Here is a 23,367-nt window from a genome sequence, read left to right as displayed (position 1 = left end):
TTATTGAACAAACACTACGATTTCGTACACGTACTTCTGTCATTAATGCTGACATCAACAAGATTACAGACAGGGCCTAGTTCATCCAGATGATAGGAAAATTTCGAAAATGTTGTGGTACCATCAGCGTAAGATAAGGACATTATAACTGAACAAATTAACGTTTGGAACTGCCTGTGCACCTTTTCTTGCGTTTCGCACATTACATCAGCTTGCTCGCGATGATGCAAAGGAGTTCCCATGTGCTATTAAAATTCTTTTACGCGATTTTTACGTCGATGATCTAGTTTCTGGCGCGAACTCAACCCAAGAAATTTTTAATATTCACGACGAAATGACTGATTTACTGCCCCGTGAAAGCTTCGGCATTAAACAATGGGCCTTTTGGGACCTGTAAGTTTTGCATTAAGGTTCTAATACAGGATTGGTGAAAATCTAAAATCACTTGGGACGAATTACTACCTCAAAACATCCAGACCAAATTTAAATTATGGATTGACTAACTTCCTTATCTGCAGAATTTCTCAATGCCTAGAAACTTATTGTATGTAAGTCCGTCAAGGTCGAGATCCATGGATTTTGTGATGTAAGTTTTCAGAGTTATTGGGCATCTCTTTTTGTCAGAGCCTTAGATTGGGTGTTGTTACAGTTAATCTTAGGTGTAACAAATAAAGAGTAAGATTTTAACTTTGTGATTACAAAGTAGATAGGAAGACAAAGGTAGTGTCCATTTTGCCAGCAACCAATGTACGATGACCATCACGCGTATATGTGCAACGATCGTGATGGTTACGAATATGTTTGAGTAACTCAATCTTGTGTAACCAAATTTTTCGTTTTATTTCAAATTTTGTATAATAAAAAAAATTTGTTTCACTCATGTATGTGAAAGAATCAGTATTTTTTCACCTTACAGATCACCTTTATCAGTACGCGAAATAAATACTTTTTTTAAGGTACAATGTAGGAATATATTTTTTTTTTATTATTCAGGCATACTTTGATAGTACTGACATAAATTCTTAGCAAAAAATATTTAAAATTAAAAAAGTTATAATTTTTTTCATAAAACTTTATTTTTTGCAAAAAATTTTCTTTCGAGAATTTTGTATAATATTTTAAATATTTGAAAGACACTTATAATACCTATAAATGACTTTAACATACTTGAAAGTATACCTTAAAATTTTGGCAAGTAAAAAGGTTCAGTAGTTGTGAACTTATAAACTACCAAAAAGTAAACGGGGTCAGCTTGACCCAGTGTGTTGTATATTTTCTCAAGAAACTCAACGTCGGATTGAAGCCTCAATTCGAGTTTTCAGAACAGAAAACATTCTTATGGTTATATTCCATCATCGCTCTTGTGAGGGATCTCGCAAATAGCCCGAACCGGGCGGCGAAGCCGACTGCGGGAAATCGGTTGAAAGTGGCACCCGGGCGATGAAGCCAAGGAACCTGGAGTAGATGGATTGTTTAGCGAGGGGGCTCACATACTGAGGATGATCCTGGAGGATTGCGTGGCGTCGTGGTGGGTTTGTGGCGTCCAAAAACGAAGAGGCGGCGAAGTGGTGACAAAGATACCAACTATCAAAGATGGTATCGGAACGTGCAGTGAGCACAAGACTAATTGCCTTCGGGGCAATCAGTTGTTCGAGACAAGGCTTATTTATTCTATTTTATTTTTTATTTTTTAAGATTGCCTCGCCTCTTTCTACTTGTATATATTTAATAAAAACCCGTATTCTTTTGTCACGTCTATTTGTATATATGAATCATCTTCTTCCTTAGTCTGTTTTTCAGATTTTTTTTCTATTTTCTTGACCTCTTCTTGTGCCATTTATTCTTTATCAAATGAGATTTTTAAGATCTCTCTACATTTTTCCCTTGTCTCGACCCAACCTTCTTTTATATATTTCGTCCTTGTCGAATCTGGAACGATGTGATGGTTTTTTGTCCTGTTCGATATCTCTCCACAATAAGTATCTTGAAATATATAAAGCTGTGCTCAAACCATCTTCTTGCAATTCCTATACTGCCACATCTTAATGTCTTACAACTTCTTCTTATAAGCTGAAACAAAATTTAATACATCATCCTTTTGGAAGAGAAATTAAATTAAATTTGATCCTCTTTTTAATGATGTTCTTTCTTATTTCATTTCAAAAACATGTAAAATCTCGAGTTTTTTTTGGAAATATATTTTTTTCAAATTTCTTAACTTAATATATTTTTTCCAAATTTTCCTTGTTATCCGTTCAGATTATTATCCTTTTGAAGTTCCGCTTTTTGTTATTTCTCTTTCCTGAAAATTAACTTATACAGGATTCGTTATAAAAGTAATGCGCATGGGTTCCGGAAAAAAATTTATTTATCTCACTGGTACAAAAGCTTCAAATATCTCGCGTACCACTGCTCGATCGAACCTTCCATGACGCCGTGTTACACGTTTCGAAAACACCTTTTGCGCGAAGTCACTTCCACTCGCTCCCAGAGCTCGGAGCCAACTGCCGCAAGCACACTGTGTCGGTAAGACCCCCCTCCACATTTTGCCGCCTGGCTGAGGTCGCTGCGTGGTATAGTCGCGTCAAAAAATATCCATGCACATTACTTTTATTACGAACCCTGTATCTAAACTTTACTTTTATTTTTAATTAGAAATCGATCTTGCCCTATTATAGTCGTATTTATTTGTATTAGAAAAAACTGTTTGCATTTTTGTAAAAGCTATTTTTTTAGCGATTTTTCCTGATGCAACGGTAAATGTCATTCATTTATAAACTTCTGTTCATTTTCAAGTGACATTTTATGAATATTTTATGAAATTTATACTTGTATCTCCAGGGTTTTCCTCTCTCTAATCTTTTTTATTGCTTTCGCTATCTCCCTGTCCACTTTAGCTCTCTTCCTTTTATTTATCTCCGCATTCTTTCCATCTGCTCCTCTATGGCTTCTGTGGTCGGTGGTTGAAGGAGGTCAACACACTTCTTACACGAGTGGGTTAGCAATTTTGCCTCCAGTGAATCCATAAAGCATTCCTTTCATTTCAGGATTAATCTTGGGTCCATTTTTCTGAAAATAAATATCTTTCTGCTTTGTCTTATTTTTTTTGTAAATGTATGTTCTTGTGTCAATGTTGTCGTTAACAATGGTGTAAAAGTCAAATTATTTACATGCATGCCCTTCGGCAGGAAAAAAATCAAATTTCACTCTATTTTTTCATATTAAATTTTGTAATATCTTTTGCATTCTAGTAACTTAGAGTTTTCCCATTCTTCATTTTTATTTCTTAAATTGTTGGTGACATTCTTGCTTGAATGAAAATGGTTCCTGGAAATTTGTATTTAACTCTTCTCTAATTATTTTTAATGCTTGCATTCTATGTGCCCATTTTTATGATTTTTAAAATTCAATTTCGCTCTTTTTGTCTAAATCTTTATTCAATTCTTTCATGGGTTCGAACTCTCTACCCAAAATTAAAAAGCTTGGGTGAAACCTGTAGAGGAATGTTTACTAGTATTTAAAGCAAATTTCAGATCATCTAAATTTTAGTCCTATGTTTTATGGTCTTTTTTTGAATACGCTTTAATTGATCTATTAAACCTTTCCATTGGATTTGCCTGTGGATGATTTTTAGGAGTTTTCTAATATCTTATACCGAAATTATACGTTTATGAAATTCTTTTTCAATTGTTGACGATCATTTATTTTTTACTGGGATTATTTCCACCCATTTTGTAAACATATAAAAAAAATGTATTGATTTTGTCATTTGCAGTGGATCCATCATATCAGATGCCACTACTGTCCATGGTTCTACGATCATTCGCTTTACCATCGAAGCTATCTGATTGTTTACTTTTGGATTCATTCTTTGACAAATATCGCATTCTTTTATATATTTAAGACTTTCAGAATACATTCCTGGCCAAAAATAGCACAGGACCAAAAACCGACTAAGCTTGCAACATAAGAGGGACTAGGTGTACCTTATGTTTTTCAGGTCCCTGGATCCAACTTTGGTGATTGTTTGACGCCATCAGGTCAGCATCAAGGGCAATTCAAGGTCAAACCTACAAAATTCATCGCTAACCAACTAAATCAGGACACCTTTAGGTTAAAGTGGTCGCTAAATTCTAATCAGATGTCTGTTTGATGCCATAAGGTCAGTATGAAGGTCAGTTCAAGGTCAAACCCATAAAATTCATCGCTAACCAACTAAATAATTGTGCTTTTATGCTTAAGTGGACATCTTGAGATGAAGGTTAAGAGATTTTAATGAACAAATTTTGAAAAAACTCGAAGAGTTTTTATGTGCGTTCTGTGTTGCTTAGAATTTATAACCTTGCCGCCATTCAAGAATGCTATAGTATCAGGTACTTTCTGAATACATTAAATTTGAACTTGCTTAATACAGCGTGAGAAACACTATAAATTCATTCGAAGTGGGTTCAGCGGTACCCATTCTGAAGTGTTTGCAATGCATACTAATGTCACTTAGATAATTAGAACAAATGATATAAGGAATCCAAGAATGGTAAAGACTTTCTTTTGCCCCAACATAACAATTAATATACATATTTTTACAGCATCTGTTAAAGACCTCCTATTTTTGGGAATAGTGTATCTACGACATACGACACAAAATGTGTCTCGACTATCACAAGGTGGCATGGTAAAAAGAGAATGTGGTCTAAAGGAATACTTAAAAAAATGAAACTGATTAAAAGTTATACCGAATAGATAGTTACTTGGTTTAAAATTCAAACTTTCTAATGCAACTTCCAAATGTTAGCTTAGTCATTGTTGTCGACATTTAAAATAAAGTCGGGTGTGTATAGAAAAAGTCATGACCGTCTACATATACAATTAGGTATTTTCACTTCAACGATTAGCTAACTTCACTTTGATGAATACAAAAAATCTAGAGGAAGTTTTTTTGAACGCCCAGGCTGCAGTTTTGACGTAGACGGTCATAACTTAGTTTTCACATCCCAGCTTTGGTGATTAGAATGTCATGTAGGTTTTCACTAACCTTTGGTAATATTAATATTAAACTTCACTAGTAAAGTTTGATACAGTATTCATCGTGTAAATCTATTTCACGCAGTTTAGCACCTAACACTAAGATTAGCTTTTATGGTGATCGAGAAAGAACTTATAGCAAAAAATTTCTCTCTGAAAGACTTATTATATTGTAATAATGTGAAGGGATTAGCTGAAAAATTTAAAAGCATATCTTATAATGCTGAAGAGTGCCGACTATTCATAGATTCGTCTACAAGAAGTTTAAAAGGTGTTTTGTTACATAATAGTAATAAATATGCACCTCTGCCAGTTGCATACTCGGTTAAACTCTGCAAAAAATACGAGACTCTTCAGTTTCTGCTGAATAAATTGAATTACTATAGCCACAAATTGCAACTATGTGGAGATTTAAAAATCATAACAATAATGCTAGGACTACAAAGAGGATTTACAAAATACCAGTGTTTTATATGTGAATGGGATAGCCGAGCTAGTGAGCAGCATTATATAAAAAAAGTGGACTGTTCGAGAAAATCTTAATCCACGATCATTATATGTTATAAATAAACATTTAGTGGATCCAATCAAAGTGCCGTAACCACCATTACATATAAAACTTGGCTTAGTGAAACAAGTTGTTAAGGCAATGAGAAAAACTGAAAGTAATGCTTATAAGTACGTTTTTGAGAAGTTTCCTAAACTTTCCGATGCTTAAATAGAAGAGGGAGTATTTGACGGTCCGCAAATTAGAGCTCTGCTAAACCATGATGAATTTGTGCGAAGAATGACTAGTGATGAAAAAGAAGCATGGGAAAGCTTTAGGCAAGTTTGCTCCAAATTTTTAGGAAATCATAATCACCTTAGCTACAAAGAAATTTTTGCTAAAACGATTGAAAATATAGAGTGTTTGATGAATTTTTAGATTCATTTTTTGGATTCTCATATCGATTGGTTCCCTGAAAATTTAGGTGATATAAGTGAAGAGCAGGGGGAGAGATTCCATCAGGACTGTAAAGACATGGAGCATAGATATCAAAGTGTATGGGATACTCATATGATGTCTCATTATTGCTGGTGCCTAAAAAGGGAGATGAAGACCGTTCATGCACGAAAGAGAATTCGAAGATCAGTTTATGAAAAAAATGATTTTTAACCAAAAAAGAAAAAAATTTTCAATAAAATCGTTAAATTTTTGGTAAAAAAATTCTTTAAATCCACATAAAAAAGAATTTGTCTATCAAACAGCTCATTTTTAACTAAAGAAATGAATTTTTCAATTAGAATGGTGAACCTTCATTGAAATAATCAATTTTTAACAAAAAAGTTTCTTTTTCAACCAAGTAAATTTATTTCTAACCTACCAAATGAATTTTTAATTAAAATGATGAATATTTAACTAGAATAATTGAATTTTCAACCAAAGCAAAGAATTTTTATACAAGGAGATTAAATTTTAAGCAAAAAACTCATTTACTACCCAAAAGGCGATTTTTTAACAACATACGTATATGAAAGGGATTTGTGAGTAAGTGTTTGTAGATTGGAAAAAATTAAACGGAATAATTGTGTAGTATTTTGGGAGATTGTGATTGTTTTGTGTAGACTGAGAGGTTTGTTTGGCTAGCGTGGAGAGTAGAGTGGGTAGAGAGGTGCAGCCGAGTAGAGGCTAAAGGGAAGGTAAGGGAAAGATTAGCATGGGTGGGAAGTATGGAAGAAATTACGGTAACAGGGTGACGTACCGCTGGCTACGCAGTACGCAGGTTCCGTTTTTGATGGATTCAGGCGAGTACGTATTCTCCAAGCAGAAAAGTGAAAAGAAAGGTGGTCAATACAGGGTTTGTGCGGAAAGTAATAGGACTGAGTCAAATAAAAAAAAATTATTGAGCTATTCCTTACAATTCTTTAAAAACTTTCAAAATAAGCTCCTTTTGCTTCGATGCAGCGCTGCCAGCGCGATTTCCAAGCATTGAAGGCTACACGGAAGCCATTCTCCGGAATAGCCTTGGGAGCCGCGGTGCATGCTGCTTGGATCCCCTCTGTCGTCTGTCAGGTAGCTGTTCACAAGAAAGGCGGTGTGAGCCGGGGCGTTGTCGTGGTGCAACTTCCAGTCGGTTCCGATGTCTTGTTGTCTTGTTGTGCTCCGTTACAGTGTCATGAACCACAGATTTTGATAAATTTAACATCTAAGCAATTAAACGAATACTCAGTCGACGGTCTGAGTTCAAAACTTTGCGCACACGAGTCACATTGTCGGTTTTTGTCGAAGTCGAAGATCTTCCGGCACGGTCTTCATCGGCGACCTCTTTCCGGCCCTCCAAAAAGGCCTGGTGCCACCGAAACACACCACTTCTTGCTAAAGCAATATCTGGGTAAGCCTGCTTGATTATATCAAACGTCTCTGTCGCAGATTTACCGAGTTCTATACAGAATTTAATCGCGTACATCTGCTCAAACGAACGCTGCATTTTCGGCTTGCACCACTCACAGAAACACGTCGCGTGAAAATGCCTGCCCTGACTCTCCAAGTGCTCGGAGACAACTGACCAACCGCTCGTTCGTTAGCTAGGAACGCCCTCTACCAAATCCAGTCGGTGCGCGCACGCTCCGAAGTAAAGTCGCGGCAGAAGAAAATCAGTCCTATTACTTTCCGGACAAACCCTGTATAAGAAAACGGTAGAGCGAGTAGCGAGTAGCGAGTAAAAGAAAGAAATAGGATCGATCCTAAAAAAACCGAAAATGATCAGAACACCACCGGGAAAAGATCGAATTAGAGAGGGAGAGAAGGTCAGTCTGAAAGATAAGGACAACCTTGAACGTACTTGTGAAACTAAAGAAATGGGAGCATAAGAGAGACGTGGTGACAAAGAAGAGGTTATTATGTGGAAGCTCGGAGAGAATAGAGAATGATTTGACATGGGTAGAAGTGTATATGCAGTATCAGTTAAGAAAAATAGCGGAAGAAGAAAGAAGGAAGGTAAAAAGAACGTGGAATAAGTAGGACAGAATACAGCTAGAAGGAATATGGTGGGATTTGGATAAAGAAAAGGAAAAGATAGTAAGAAATGTGGTGCCGGGAAACTAGGAGGGAAAGGAGCGGGGGATAGGAACATAATAACTAGTAAAAACAAGGAGAAACGAATGTAGGGAATAATGGAGGATATGTTGCTGGAATATAACAGGATTGGAGGAAAAGGATACAAATTTTATGAGAAATTTGACATCGTCGGATTTAGCAGTAATGATGGAGACTTGGCTAGATGCAAAGGGAAGAGAAAAAGTAAGGGGAAGTTTACTAACATTTTACAAGTGGAAAGTTCAAAATTCAAAGAAAAATAATAGAAAAGGCAGAGAAAGGAAAGGAATGTTGATGGGAGTGAGGAAAGAATGTATGACAGAGAAAGATAAGAAAAATAGGAAAGAACAAAAAGAAGGATGATTGGTAGAAGATGTAAAGATGAGAGGACAGAAGTGGAAGGTAGTGGGGGCTTATATGAACAGTGATATGCAGGAAAAAGCAGAGGGGATATAAGAAACAATAAAAAATAATAGAGAAGACATTAGCCACCGTACTTCACTGCTGGAACAGAGAATGAGAAGAGAAAGAAATTGTTAAAGAGTTTGAAGGAGTTAGGATGGTTTATCTTAAACCGAAATATAGAGGGATCTAAATAAAAAAAATATAAACCTTTGGGAGGACAGCAGGGAACGGTAGCTGATTATGTGATAGTGGATGATGAGGTAAGAGAGAAGAGTTTAGAGAAAAGGCCAGAAATATTTAAATGGGAGAGAGAAATGTTAAGGAGGAGAGGGAAAAATGATAGGAGAAATAAAGATAGGATTAGAGCGCACAAGCAAAAAAGAAGGTTTGAAAGAAGGGAATAGAGGTGAATGTGGTGAGGATTGTAAAGAAAAAAGAAGGAGGTCAGAAAAGATTGAAGAATTTTGGAAGAAAGAAAGTAGCGGAGAAAAATATATGCGAAAAAAGAAGGAGTAGAATTAGTTGTTTGACGGAAAGGAAGAGAAAGAGAATAAAAGGTTTAAGGAAGAGGCGGAGAAGGTAAGGACGGAAGAAGAGGTCTGGAAGATAGTAAATAGAGAGAGAAAAGGAAAGAAGAATAGTAAACCAGGATACGAAAATGATAGAATAGACAAATATTTTATGCATTTTCTAGGTGGAGTAGAGAGAAAAGTTAGGAAGGGAGTGGGGGGTATGGTAGAGAAAGAGATATGGGAAAGGACATAACAAAGGAAGAATAAGTCAAGGTGTTGGAAACAATGAAAGATGGAAAGGCACCTAGTATAGATGAGATTCCACTAAAGTCTCGAAATATGGGGGAACGGAATTAAAGGAATTAAAGGAATCAGACAGGGTTTAGAAAAGGAATGGGGTGATGGACAACAAATATATTCTGAATTATCTGATAAATAAAAGGATGAAGAGGGAGAAAGGGGCAATGGTAGCACTATTATGAAGGGAATTTCTTCAGGTGATGAAGCATTGATGAATGGCCTAATTACTTGATATACCTTGCAAACAAATAGAGATCATAGAGCTCACATAAGAGTAAGGATGAAAAAGCAGCACAAATAATAAAGCAAGTATGGGGAATAGAAGAAAAAAAGTTCAAGAAAGATTGGAGACGGAGAATGTGGTTATTTGATACACTTTTATGGCCGCTATTAGGTTCTGGGGCGCAGATATGGAAACGGAAAGAAATAAAAGAGATTGAGAGCGGGTAAGAGAACATGGCAATGTGAGACGAAGTTAAGAAAGGGAAAGGGAGAGAAAGGGAACGGAGTTAGCGAAAAAGTGTTTGAAGGAGGTAGAAGAAAGGGGAGGAAGAGCAGGAGAACTTAGAAGATCGGACGAAGAAGGGAGTGAGTTTTTTAGTGAAAGAGGCATAGAAGAGGGGAATGGAGTAAACTATAAAGAATTGGCGGCAAGAAAAAGAGAAAGACTAACATTTAGATTAGGAAATGAGGTAAGGGAGGGGATGTATTGGGAAAAGGAAAAGAACAGAAAGTGCAAAATATTTAAATAAGAGGACGCATAAGAGCATGTATGGGAAGGATGTTGGAGAGGTTTGGCGGATAAGAAAAGTTTGCAAGAGAATGTGGTAAGGATGCTAGAGGAGGATGGATTGGGGGAAAAGAGGATGAAGGGGTTGGAGGGGGCTAGAGGGGTAAATGATAAAGAATAAAAGCAGAAAAATGGGAATGCGGTAGAAAAGCTGTAAAAGTGAAGGAAAAAGGAAATGAACGTCGCCTAGATTGGAAGCATAAAAATTTGTAAGTAGTTATTATTATGTATTAGTAAAAGTAGATTTAGATGCGCTCGATCTCACTCGCTCGCTCTCTTTCTTCGATCGCTTACTTACTTTTCCAATGTCATGTAAGGAACGAAGGTCATGTAAACACTTAGGGGACACATTATGAACTGTCCCAAGGGAAATTATATTTCTTTATCGAAACGCCCTATCCTAAAGCAGAAACGTTAATCATCTTCACGCATATATATACTCTGCAACTGTAGATAAAGTGAAAATGACGTTTCTAAATTAACAAAAATTTCTAAACTAATGAAAACTTGAATTTTTTACGATTAGAAGTAAATTTCTGGTTTTTGAATTCAACGCCCTGTAATTTCCCGGGGTTTCCCTGCTCGATAGAATTCCCGATTATTTTCCGATCTTTCCCGGTTTCCCGGTAATTTCGCCACCCTGAAGATCTTTCAAAGAATTGAAAAGATTGAAAATAAATTCTAAAAAGTCAAGAGAATTCTGCAGATTTTAAAAGATTCTAAAAAAATTTACAATAATTTAACGTGTTTTTAAAAATTTCACGCGAATTAAAAGAAAAACTTTCATAGAATGCAAATGATTCCAAGCCAATTCTAAGATTTATACAGAATTATGCAGAGTTAGGGAAAAAACGTGTGCATCCTAATCCAGTTTAAGTTCCTTCTTCGACTGAAGTTGCTGAATATCGAAATAGTTGAAAAAATTTCTTATTTTTAGAAGAATTCAGAAAAATAAAAATAAATCAAGCTTTATCCTAATTATTTTAAGAGAATTCTTAAAAATTTGCATAAAAATTTAATAGATCACATATGAAGTCTAAGGAATCGAGGATTTCTACAGAATTCTTCAGAATTAAAACACAACGTGTAAATCCTTATTCACGAGTAATTAGCTCGTTCGATTCAATGCGATGAATTGACGGAATCTCGAGACCTTCAGGTGGACGGAACAATTAAATGAGACGTACTAGAGTGCTACAACGCGAATGTGGCTCTTAAACGGGGATACATGGCACGAATACATGCTCTGTGGTGCAAGAAACACCTGCAGCTATCGCACTTTTCGCATCAACGTCTGCGAACCTATGTCGAACCCGGAGAAACATCAACACCAAGGATTCTCGCAAGCCTAAAGATCTGGCTGAAATGGATGACGAGCTTCGCGGACATTTTTCTGAAGAATCCGACATCTGGTCTGTCAATTATTGTGTGTATAATGCAGCGAGAGCCTTGGCCGATCTAAACCGTAAAACAATACCAACGGTTGATCATAATACCAAAAGAGGAATGCATCAACTCGCCATAAAGATAGACTGGGCAAGACAGTACGCGTCACGCCCTAATAACACCTGATGAAGAATGCCCACCCATCACTACCGAGGTGAAAAAAGTATTAAGACGGATGAAGAACTATTCCGCTGCGGGACCAGATTATATTAGGACCTTCCGGTGGAAGAAGTTTTTTTCAACCCATTAGTACTTGGCTCGTATTTTTAACTCATATTTAAAGTCGAAAGAGCCAATTCCGGAGTGGTTGTTGGTAGGGCGCACAATACTTCTGCCCAAAATAGGCATCTTAGATGACCCGAAGAACTCGTTTGCGCAGTTGAACCTGTGTGACAAGAAATGTATGAACAACGAGGCTCAAAGAAAGGCGTAGCGGGATGTCGGGAGAACCTGCTCATCGATAGATGTGTCTGCAAAGATGCAGCATTCTACCAGCGTTGCCCTTCAATAACCTGGATTGATTATCGGAAATCTTTTGATTCAACCTCCCATAGACTTATCATCTGTCTCTTGTAAAGCTTAAAGTTTCATCTGCAAATCGTGAGGTGCATAAAGAAATTGATGCCGCTTTGGAAAACCAGATTTACTATCTCAACTGGAAAAAATCGTGTGACAACTAACAAGATCACCTTTCAGGGAGGTGTCTTTCAGGGTGACAACATGAGCGAACTCCTGTTTTGGCTAACATAATTGCCACTATTTCTAGCACTTCGCCATTCCGACGGGTACTTTTTCGGCAAACCTGCAGATCGAAAGTACAAGGTCACTGATGTATTTTAAAAGGACGATTTTAAGATGTATGCTAAAAACAAAGAGCAACTACATCTAGCTCTAGGGATTGTCGAACGATATACTAAGATAATTAAAATGGAATTTGGGTTAGACAAATGCGCTCAGGTTTATTTGAAGCGAGGAAAACCTAATGGCATCGCTGAAGACCATGCGCTCGTCGATAGAAGCGCTATACAACACCTTTGCACTGGAGAGACTTATACATACCTGGACGTGCCACAGAGCCGCAATTTGGATGTGACATCGGTAAAGGATATTCTCCAAAGCAGATACAAACGTCTTGTCCAGCATATTTGGTCTTCTGAACTGTCGGCGAAACAAAGTATCTGTAACGAACATGCTTGCCGTCCCGGTAGTACTGTATTCATTTGGAGTGGTTCAATGGAATCCTGAAAGTCTGGATTAAGAAAGCACAAGAGCAAAACTTCAGTGAACAGCTCCTCCATAAGAGGATGCACGGCATCTTCCAAAGAAATGTGGAGAATCAGTCAATGTCTTGGGAGCCCACTGTTGATCTCCTGAAATCACCCGGATTGAAGTCTGGCACGGAGTGTCTCATTTTGACATGTCAAGACGGTGTAATTTTCACGACAACATACCGTGGTCACATTTTGAGCCAAGACATTCGCGATGACAGCTGCAGGGCGTACCATGCACAACCCGAGCATTTGGTACAGATACTATCTAGATGTCCAACTCATGTGGGAACTACCTACATCCATGGGCACAATGCGGCATTAAGAGTGCTTTATTACCAACTCTGCCACTCTTACGGATTTAACCTTAATATCGCATCTCCAAATGCTCGTAGGAAAATAGTGTCAATTGTCGAGAATGAGAAGTTGCGCATATTCTGGAAATTAATATTCTCGACAATAGTTTCTGTTTCACACTAGAGGCCTGACATGGTTCTTCTTGACTCTGAGAAGCGAACTATGTTCGTTAACGAATTTTTGACACCACCTGACAAAAACTATATAGCCAAGAAGAATGAAAAGAAAGAGAGGTATAGAGACCTTATAAGGGATTTGCGACGATTGTACCCAGAATATTTTGTTAAAATACCTTATCATCGACGCTCTTAGAGGTTTCAAGCTTTCACTGGTTAGCAGCCTGAAAAGCATCCCTGCGTGTGAACAATATAGTAAAACACTTGTAAGAAATCTGCAGAAGGCGCTCTTCCTTGGGTCTCTGCGTGTTCTCAGGGTGCACTAAAGTAAATTTCAACAAGGAATTTAATGGTGACCTTCATTTTGACCTTGGAGTGCACACTTCGTGACTTTCTGAAGGCAACGTTGTGATTTTAAACGGAAACCCCCTTTTTTACAACTGCACTCGATAGAGCGGAAAATTCTACGTTCAGGTACGTACCCAAGTCATAAGTCAATTGTAACGTTCAAGGTCAGTTAGGTGTTATTTGAGATTAACAAAGTTTTCCAAGAGGTCAGTGTAATTCCTGAAGTAAATTTAAACGAGTAATTCAATGGTGACCTTCATTTTAATCTTAAAGTTGACCTTCAGGGCCTTGTGAACGCGCTTGCGTTGAGTATACTTTGCTCTTTAAATAACCCCAAAGAAAATAGTCGAGAGGCGTCACATCAGGAGATCAAGCAGGCCACTTGATTTCACCCCTTCTTCCAATCCAGCTTTGAGGGAACTGAGTATTCAATATGCTCGAACCTCCCTACCGTAAGAAACCGCTGCTCAGTCCTGCATGGAACCAAATATTTTGAAAATTATCGCTTTTAGTCTCCTTTATTCTTGGTAAAATTTGCTTTCCGAGAAGCTCTTCATATGCACGTGCATTGAGAATACCATCGATGAAGAAAGGGCCTATCAATGTATCATTCAAGAAACCGGCCCAAACATCAATCTTTTGTGGATCTTGTGTGTGACTCTCCAACATCGAATCAGGATTTGTGTCGGACCAATATATACAATTTTGCCTGTTAACTTCACCTTTTAAAGTGAAACTAGATTCATCTGAAAATACTGTATTGTACAAGGAAAGAGGATCTCTATCAATTCTGGCTATCATAATTTCACAAACTTCACCCCGATGATCACGGATCGTCTTAATTAAGCTCTTGTACCAGATGAACTTTGTAAGGATGGAAATTAATGCTTCTTAAAATATTTTGCACTGTCTCAGAAGCAACGTCGCGCTTATCACTAGCTCGATGTAAACTAAGGTGTGGGTTTTCCACAAATGCTTGGGCTATGTCCATCTGCATCTCCTCAGATCCTGTAGATTTTGGCCGACCAGTTCTCTGAAGGTCCTTGATAGATCCATGATTCATAAAGCCCCTTACAGTTCTTTCAATTGTTGATTTTGAGACAGGATTTAACCCTTCTCCATCACGAAAAGTGCGATTAAAAAGCAAACGAACTCGATCATAAGATCCAACTCGATCTCCACAACCACGCATTACTAATACAGATACCCTCTCTCGTTCTAAAAACTTAGCTTGCGCCATAATAATCTTTTAGCGAAAGATACTAAGTATGTACTCGTAAAACGTAAATTTATTTTCAATTCGTAATATTCGTATGAAAAAACGGTATAGGACTTAAGGTATCGCCTTAAGTATTGACTTAGGTATCGAAAAACGGTATAGGACTGTATAACTCTTCGGAGAGGTACAGAACTCTCACCAGAACACCTGTAACTTTTGATGAAAAATTTCCTTATGATTTTACAATGTACAAAACGCTGTAACCAAGATCTATACAGAGCTCGCCAATGACTTTCTCGTCGAAATTTACTTCAGGAATTACACTGACCTCTTGGAAAACTTTCTTAATTTCAAATAACCTCTAAATGACCTTGGCCGTTACAATTGACCTATGACTTGGGTACGTACCTGAACGTAGAATTTTCCGCTCTATCGGCTGCAGATGTAAAAAGGGGTTTTCAATTTAAAAAACAAAGCTGACCTTCAAAAAGCCATGAAGGTCAACTTCAAGATCAAAATGAAGGTCATCATTGAATTTCCCGTTAAAATTTACTTCAGGAGTTACCTTCACTTTTTTGAAAAATGTTTAACCTGAAGAAATATCCAACCGTCCCGGAAATTTTTACACACACTGTGTATATATATATATTAAAAAATTTGTCATAAGGATAACCGCAGGATTTCACCGGGAGCGAGTGCTAATATGAAAAATTGCACCCGCTCCCAGCGAAATCACGGTAAAATTTAAGCCACAAACACGTCTTACGACTGTTAGATAGGTGGTTCTAGTCTGTAACGGAATCAATACGACGATCCGGCAAAAGTTTCATGCACCCTGAGAACACGGAGTGATCCAAGGACTACCGCCTTCTGAATTTTTCCCGCAAGTATTTAAGCATATTGTTGACACGCAGGGATGCTTTTTAGGCCATTAGAGAGTGAAAGCTTGGCACCTCCAAGAGCGCTGATGATAAGGACGATACGTTTAACAGAATATTCCGGGTACAATCGTTGCAACTCTCTTATAAGTTCTCTATACCTCTCTTTCTTCTCATTTTCCATTGGATGTGCTGTTTTTGTCAACTGGTGCCGAAAATTTGATAACGAACATGGTTTGCCTTTCGAAGTCAAGAAGTACCATGTCTGTCCTCGAGTGTGCAACAGAAACAATTGTCGAGAATATGAAGTTCCAGTATATGCGGCACTTCCCATTCTCGACAATTGACTCGCTTTCCCTAGGAGCATTTAGAGGAGTGATATTAATTATTAAGTTATGACACCGTCTTGGAATGCCAAAATGAAACCCTTCGTACCAGACTTTAATCCCGGCGATTTACGGAAAGCAAACGTTAGCTCACACGTCATTGACTGATCTTCCACATTTCTGTGAAAGATACCGTGCATCCTCTTATCGAGGAGTTGTTCACGAAAGTTTTTCTCCTGTGCTTTCTTAATCCGGTCTTTCAGGAGTGAGTACTGGAGATAGATAAGATTTGATGCATTTTGCTAATCCCTAATACTGAAATTATGTCTGAATGTTTCAGCAGCCTCCTCCGCTGCTTTGTACAGAAACCGTCCTTTGTCCACTTTTTCGTGATTCCTGACCATTTTAAGAGGGCTGTGTACATGGGCTTTTGGAGACATGTCGTCTAGGTGTAATTTCTCCGAAAGTATTGGGAAAAATATGACTTATATGGTATTTCTGGATTAGGAAAATAACGAGCAATGTCTACGTTTAATCAAGAGTAAAATAATGTTTATTATATTATAAATATGACTGGTCAAAGTTACCGTACTTTTGTTGGCCAATTTCTCGGCTTGTGATGATTATTTCGAAAATTGTATATAAACATGAACGTGGATAAAGTCTTGCTAAAAAGATTAACATGTATGAAAGAATTATTGATGCTAAATAAACACTAAAAACAAGCTTAAACGAAAAGCATCTTTGGGTTAAATTTAAGGCAAGTAACTTCCGATACTAGCGGCGAAATCCTAGAGAGACCGTTAGGCACGCCCACGCTGTTGTACTCAATGCAATTCATACCCTTTACCTCACCCCGGAAAGTTGCAGGGCCCGTAAGGTCATTATACCTACGCAAACTGGAATTCACATCTGGCACGATTTCCCAAGAAACCTTCTTGGATTCATTTCTGAATTTTTTCTTTAGCCACCAGTGAAATGAACGAAATTTTAAAGTTCCCAAGCAATATGCTAAAAATACTACTTTAACGTTCAACGGATTTGGGCGTTTCCTGAAATTCTGATTCGAATGGTATATATTTTTACGAGTCGCTTTTTGCATGCAAAATTGAATCTAATAATTCTTAAAAAGTAGGGTAAGTTTGGCCAAGTCTATTTTTGATATAATAAACATTATTTCACTCTTGCAGCTCGATATTTAACAACAGTTTCGACATGCCTCCAAAAGCATAACAATCCAATCCAAGTATAACATATGATTTATAATTGTAAACAATGCTTTCATATAAAATAGTCGTAAGAAGTTGAAATAAAGTTTGAAATTTTGAATATGCTCTATATGAATTATCGTCTGGTCGAAGCATATCATGGAGATCGTTTTGAAATATACTGAAATATTTCTTTAGAAATTTTAACACTTTCAAAAAATAATACTTGACAAATTTTATTTTTGTTGCATTCCTCGCATTTGGAAGCTTAAATATTCATAACTTTGTTTGAGACACATTTTTAGTGAATTTGCAGAAATTTTAAGAAATTAAGATAAATTATATTTAATTCATAAACATTCTAGCTTCATTTAAAAAAAATATCAAGTGAATTGAAAAAAATGTTTAAATATGGAAAAAGTAATTCGATTGAGTAGAATTGAGTGAATTTAGAAGAACTCAAAAGAAATTACAATAACTCAATAGGATTTACGATAAATTAATAAGATTTCAGGGCGAATTCCAAATGAATTGCACAAAATATTTGAAAATCTCTTCAGTTCGTCACAAACAATTCTGTGAAATGCATTAAAATTTTAAAACTCCATACAATTTTTAAAACTCTTGGAAATCCCTTGAAATTGTTTATATATCTGGAAAATACCACGGAATATTTAAAAGTATCAGAAAATATTGTCATTATATTTTACGACTGCATGGAAAATGTATTGAAGTACATTGATAGTTGTTAAATCCCTCGAAATCATAGACAGTCTTTAAAAACCTTATTAGATAATATTGAATATTTTGAAATATTTTAAAACCTCGTACTTCCTGTAAAATCGTTTCATATCTTCAGAAATTTTAGACCATTGTTTACCCTTAAGTAACGCAAAAGCTTTAAAATTACATAAAAGTAATGAAATTAATACAAAAAATGCCTTCAAATGTTTTCAAATCATGTAAACTACTTCCAAGTAAAAAGCTGGTGAAAATGTCTTTGAAGTTTATAAAATACCTGAAAATCCTGGAAATTTCTTCAAATTATTGCAATCTCTTTCAAAGTTCTCGGAGTCTTTATGAATTTATAAATGTTAAACAAATCTTTAAAAATATTTTTAAGACTTCAAGATAATTCAAAAATAGGTATAGACGTGAAATTGATTGTGATTAACCCACGAATTAATGTATAGAATAAAAAGTGACTAATGTTATTTTTTACATCATCCTTATGTAAAATATATTGTTTCTTTATAAAAGTGAACTTTGTTTTACGACTACTGTTTCCATTGATAATCAGCTCGTTCACCTGACGCACGGCAATTTATGTCCGATTGAATTAAATATGATAATTTCAAACTGCACATTTCATTTGTTAAAATGTACTAAGGACATTTTTGGAGGTACCTTTTTCGAACCACCCTATTATGTATTGAATTGATTATTCATAATTTTAGTATAAATAAATTCTATAAATTTTTAACAATTCGCCAGCCTAACGCAGCAATGTTTTAAAAATAAAATGTTAATCAAAACAAATTACGCTTTGTGATGATTATATCTAAAATTTAGAAAATTAATAGGCTAGATCCTTTATGAAAAACTACGAAAACGACCGCCGGCTGTTTGCCAGTACAGAGCCAGTACCAGGAATCATTGTGAAGCGTTACCAGCCAGTACTGGCCGCGTATAGATGCCCAGTAATGCGACTCCGGCAATCTCTACTAGGCTAGCACTGCTAGCACAAATTTTAATAATTGATATTGATATTAAAAACATACTTGGTCAAAGTTATCCTACTTTTGAAGAAAACCGTAAAAATGGTTTATAACGATTATTTAACAATACAAAAATAAGATTCTTATATTAAAAACGTCTTTTTCTAGTAGAATGAGAAATTGCAATCCAAATTTGTATTTTATATCAAGTATATTTCGAATTTATCTCCACCATATGTTTCGATCAGACGAAAATTGAAAAAGAGCATTTTCAACGTCTCAAACTTTATTTCGACTCTTTAAGGTTAGTTAATGAAAAACTATTGTTAACAATTATAAGTTGTGTGGTATGCTTGGATTCGTAAAAGAGTCACGAACCCAGCAATAAGCGTTAAACTCTGAAAAATTAAGAATTTTTATTCCTATGAATACACGTTTTTTCCTCCGTCTAAAATCCCCCAACGGGAACAGAAAAAGTGAAAATTCTATTCCTCTTAATCGACTTAGTAAAATTTAACGAAAGCATTTATTTAACCTATGTTTTATTAATAAATATTTCTAAAACTTATAAATTCGAAAAATATTCAAATTTATGTTTATTTACATTTTAATATTTCATTTAAACGTCTTATAAATGCATCAAAGAAATCTATTTAAATGTGTGAATTAAAATAATGGTAACTCTCGAGAGACGGACATGAATTGATAAAATTAAACTTCCAAAACTTATATACCACATGAAGGAATTAAAACAGTTTAGTACACATATTTTGTGAATGTAATAGAAGGAATTAAATAATCTCAAAATATGAACACTTTTGGGAAATAGAAGACATCTCTGTGAGATAATCTGTCGGTACAATTACAAGGAAGAAAACACGTTCTATTGTGGGGAATAGGAACCTATACGGCTGAGATTCAAAATATTGACCGATTTTTATTATTTATCAACCTTTTTTTGATTTACTTAGAATAATAGAACGATGCTAATGCAGTATATTAAAATTGTATTAACGAATATTGTATAAAATTCGGATTTATCTCCGCCGTGTCTAATCTCAAACAATGGGTAGGTCTTGCGAGGCCGAAAACCATCCGCTCGACAAACTACGACCCGCCGTAAGGGCAGCCGCTTCCAAACAATGCCTGACCCAAGGTGACGGTCCCCTGGTGATGACTTTCTCCCAGGCAATTTTTTTCAAACTTTTTTTACTACATAGCCTTTTTTTCTGAAAATATTCCAACTATGATTCACTGTCAAAATTTTCCGGTCACTAACAAGCTCCAGACTTTTGGGCATGCTTATCATATTTCTGTCTATCTTGCATACTCAACTCAGAGTTCCCACGCTAGTACACAGCCTGTTGTGAAGACATTCAAGACTCAATATTTCACGACCACCTTGACGGCGTGCGATGTGCAGTAACGGAACAGAAGAGTTAAGATGCATGTTTTTGTTTATGTGCATAACATTTCTTGTCCCATATCAAGAGATCTGAGCTCGTTCTTCGCCCATGGGACGACTTGAAATGAATAGAGTACTACCGGGATGGCAAACATGTTCGTTGCATATAGTTTGTTCTTTGCCGACAGTTCGGAAGACCAAATTTGCCGGATGAGACGTTTTTATCTGCTTCGGAGAGTATCCTTTATAGATGTCACATCCTGAATGCGGCTTGTGGCACACCCAGGTATGTATAAGTCTCTACAGCGCAAAGGTGTCGTATAGCGCTTCTATCAACTAGCTGAGGATCTTTAGGGATGCCATTAAGTTTTCCTCTCCTCAAATAAACCTTGGCGAATTTGTCTAACCCAAATTGTATTCCAATTTCCTTAGTATATCGTTTGACAATCCCTAGAGCTGGATGTAGTTGCTCCTTGTTTTTGGCATAGATCTTAAGATCATGATATCGCCCTGAAAGACATCTCTCCGAAAGGTGACTTTGATAGTTGTCACACGATTTTTTCCAGATAAGATAGTAAATATGGTTTTCCAAAGCGGTATAAATCTCTCTATGCACCTAACGATTTGCGGATGAACCTTTAAGCTTTCCAAAAGACGGATGATAAGTCTATGGGAGGTCGAATCGAAAGCTTTCCGATTGTCAATCCAGGCCATCGATAGGTCACGCTGGTAGAGTGCTGCATCTTTGCAGACACATCTATCGATGAGCAGGTTCTCCCGACATCCCACTGCGCCTTTCTTTAAGCCTCGTTGTTCATACATTTCTTGCCACACAGGTTCAATTGCCTGAACAATCCTATCATTTAGGATAGCTGTGAATATCTTATACAGTGTGTTCAGACAAGTGATTGGCCTGTGAACTGAATTGCCTATTTTCGGCAGGAGTATTGTGAGCCCTTCCACCAACTACTCCGGAATCGGCTCTTCCGACTTTAAATATGAGGTGAAAATACGGGTTAGATGATGATGGGTTGAAGGAAACTTCTTTCACCAGAAGGTTTTGATACCATTTGGTCCCGGTGCGGAATAATTCTTCATTCTTCATTTCTCTAACCCACCTCTCCCTCCGCTCTAGACTTCTCTTAGCGTCAGAGAGTATCCGTATTCTCTCAACAATATGCTGTCTGATGGTCAGCAGCTTTGACTTGTTAAGTGTGTGATAACGAGTCCGGAGTTCGCGCGCGAACTTTTGAACCTTGGCGGTAAAATTCCTGCCGGATGTGATGTAGTCAATCACACACTGAATGCGGGACGCGTACTGTCTTGCCCAGCCTGTCTTTATGGCAAGTTGATGCATTCGTCTTTTGGTCTTATAATCAACCGTTGGTTTTGTTTTATGGTTCGCATCGGCCGAAGCTCTTGCTGCATTATACACACAATAATTGATAGTCCAGAGGTCGGATTCTTCGGAAAAATGTCCACGAAGCTCGTCATCCATTTCAGCCGTATCTTCAGGTTTGAGCGAAACCTTGGTGTTGATGTTTCTGCGGGTCATAAATCATTGCTCTTCCTCTACTGGATGTCTGTCTGCGGTTGGTCTTAGTGTCGCCTCTCTTTCTCTGTTACCGGCTTGTTCTAGCTGTGTTAGAGTAGGCGTTCCGCTTATATAGCCCCTTTTTCGGAGTAGTTTGACAGGGTTCCGCAGACGTTGCTGCGAAAATTGCGATAACTCCGGGTGTTACTCGCGCCACAGAGCGTGCAGCCGTGCCACGTAACCCCGTTCAGAGGCCACACTCGCATTGTCGCACTCTAGCAAGTTGTGATTAATCGGTCCGTCCATTGTTGGCCGACCCATTATCGGGAGCCGTGCGCGTTCTGTTGTTTTGAACCGCACCAACTACAACGATGTTTGGTGTTGTCATTGTTGTTCGCACGAGAAGCTAGGGAAGAGAGTTCGTCCATCCTTGTAGAGCCCCGCATGCAAGGATAAGGCTGCGTACTCTGAGAGGTCACCCGGTATCCCAGAGTTACCGTTCTAGACACCTCACCCAGGTGCAGTTTAGCTTGCGGCCATAATAATAATAATCAGCAGAAACCCTTGGTACAGCGACCCTCTATCCGCAACCCGAAGACGCGTTTGGTGACTTTGTCATAGGCACTTCAGTTTGATTCTAGAGGAATCAAAACCGAACCGAATGGTGGCTATATATATTTATATTTAAAGTTTAATAATAACACATGCCTGCAAATAATGGGGTCATGTCAGTTGGTGGAAAGTGGAGGGTCATTTCCGAAGTAATTTTTTACGTTGAATCCGAATCCTTGGTCAGGATTGGCCCATCACGTCAGGGTTTTAAAATATTTTAGGTTATGTACCCAAAAAATGGCGATTTTGTCTACTTTTGTGGTTATGTACAGAAGACACAAAATTCTCTGGCATTTTTTCTTTAGCTGTATCATATAGTACTACCCTTTTTCTTCAATTTGAGAGTCGCAGAGTTTAATTACCATTTTTCTTTAGCAAGTTACGCCAATTTGAAATTACGAGATATGTCCCAATATGTCTTAAGCATTTTCTAAAAATACCGCAGGCCAACATGGTTTTGTAATCAGGATCAAGGTCATTTAAAGGTCAGCTTCGTTGATTTGAGAATTATCATCTTTCTGAGTTCATATTCTGAAAGAGTGGGAAATTTTACGTTTGAATGAGCTTTTAAATTATAAATTGTTATTTTAATAAATAAAATTTTTTATTGATCATCTATAGTTTTGAGAATAAAAAATTATTAAATAGTTTATAATAAATAATGTTAATAATTATGCCTAATTATTGTAAACCATATTGTTTAAATGTATTATTTTTATTTTTTCAAAATTAGATGCTTATATAATAATAATTAGAGGATGATATTTAAATTCAATATATTCTATATTAGAAGTTATTTAATATCAATATAGTTAATATTTCAAATA

The sequence above is a fragment of the Belonocnema kinseyi genome, chromosome 9, assembly GCF_010883055.1.
Source record: "Belonocnema kinseyi isolate 2016_QV_RU_SX_M_011 chromosome 9, B_treatae_v1, whole genome shotgun sequence".
Taxonomy (NCBI): domain Eukaryota; kingdom Metazoa; phylum Arthropoda; class Insecta; order Hymenoptera; family Cynipidae; genus Belonocnema; species Belonocnema kinseyi.
This window is presented reverse-complemented; position numbering follows the sequence as displayed.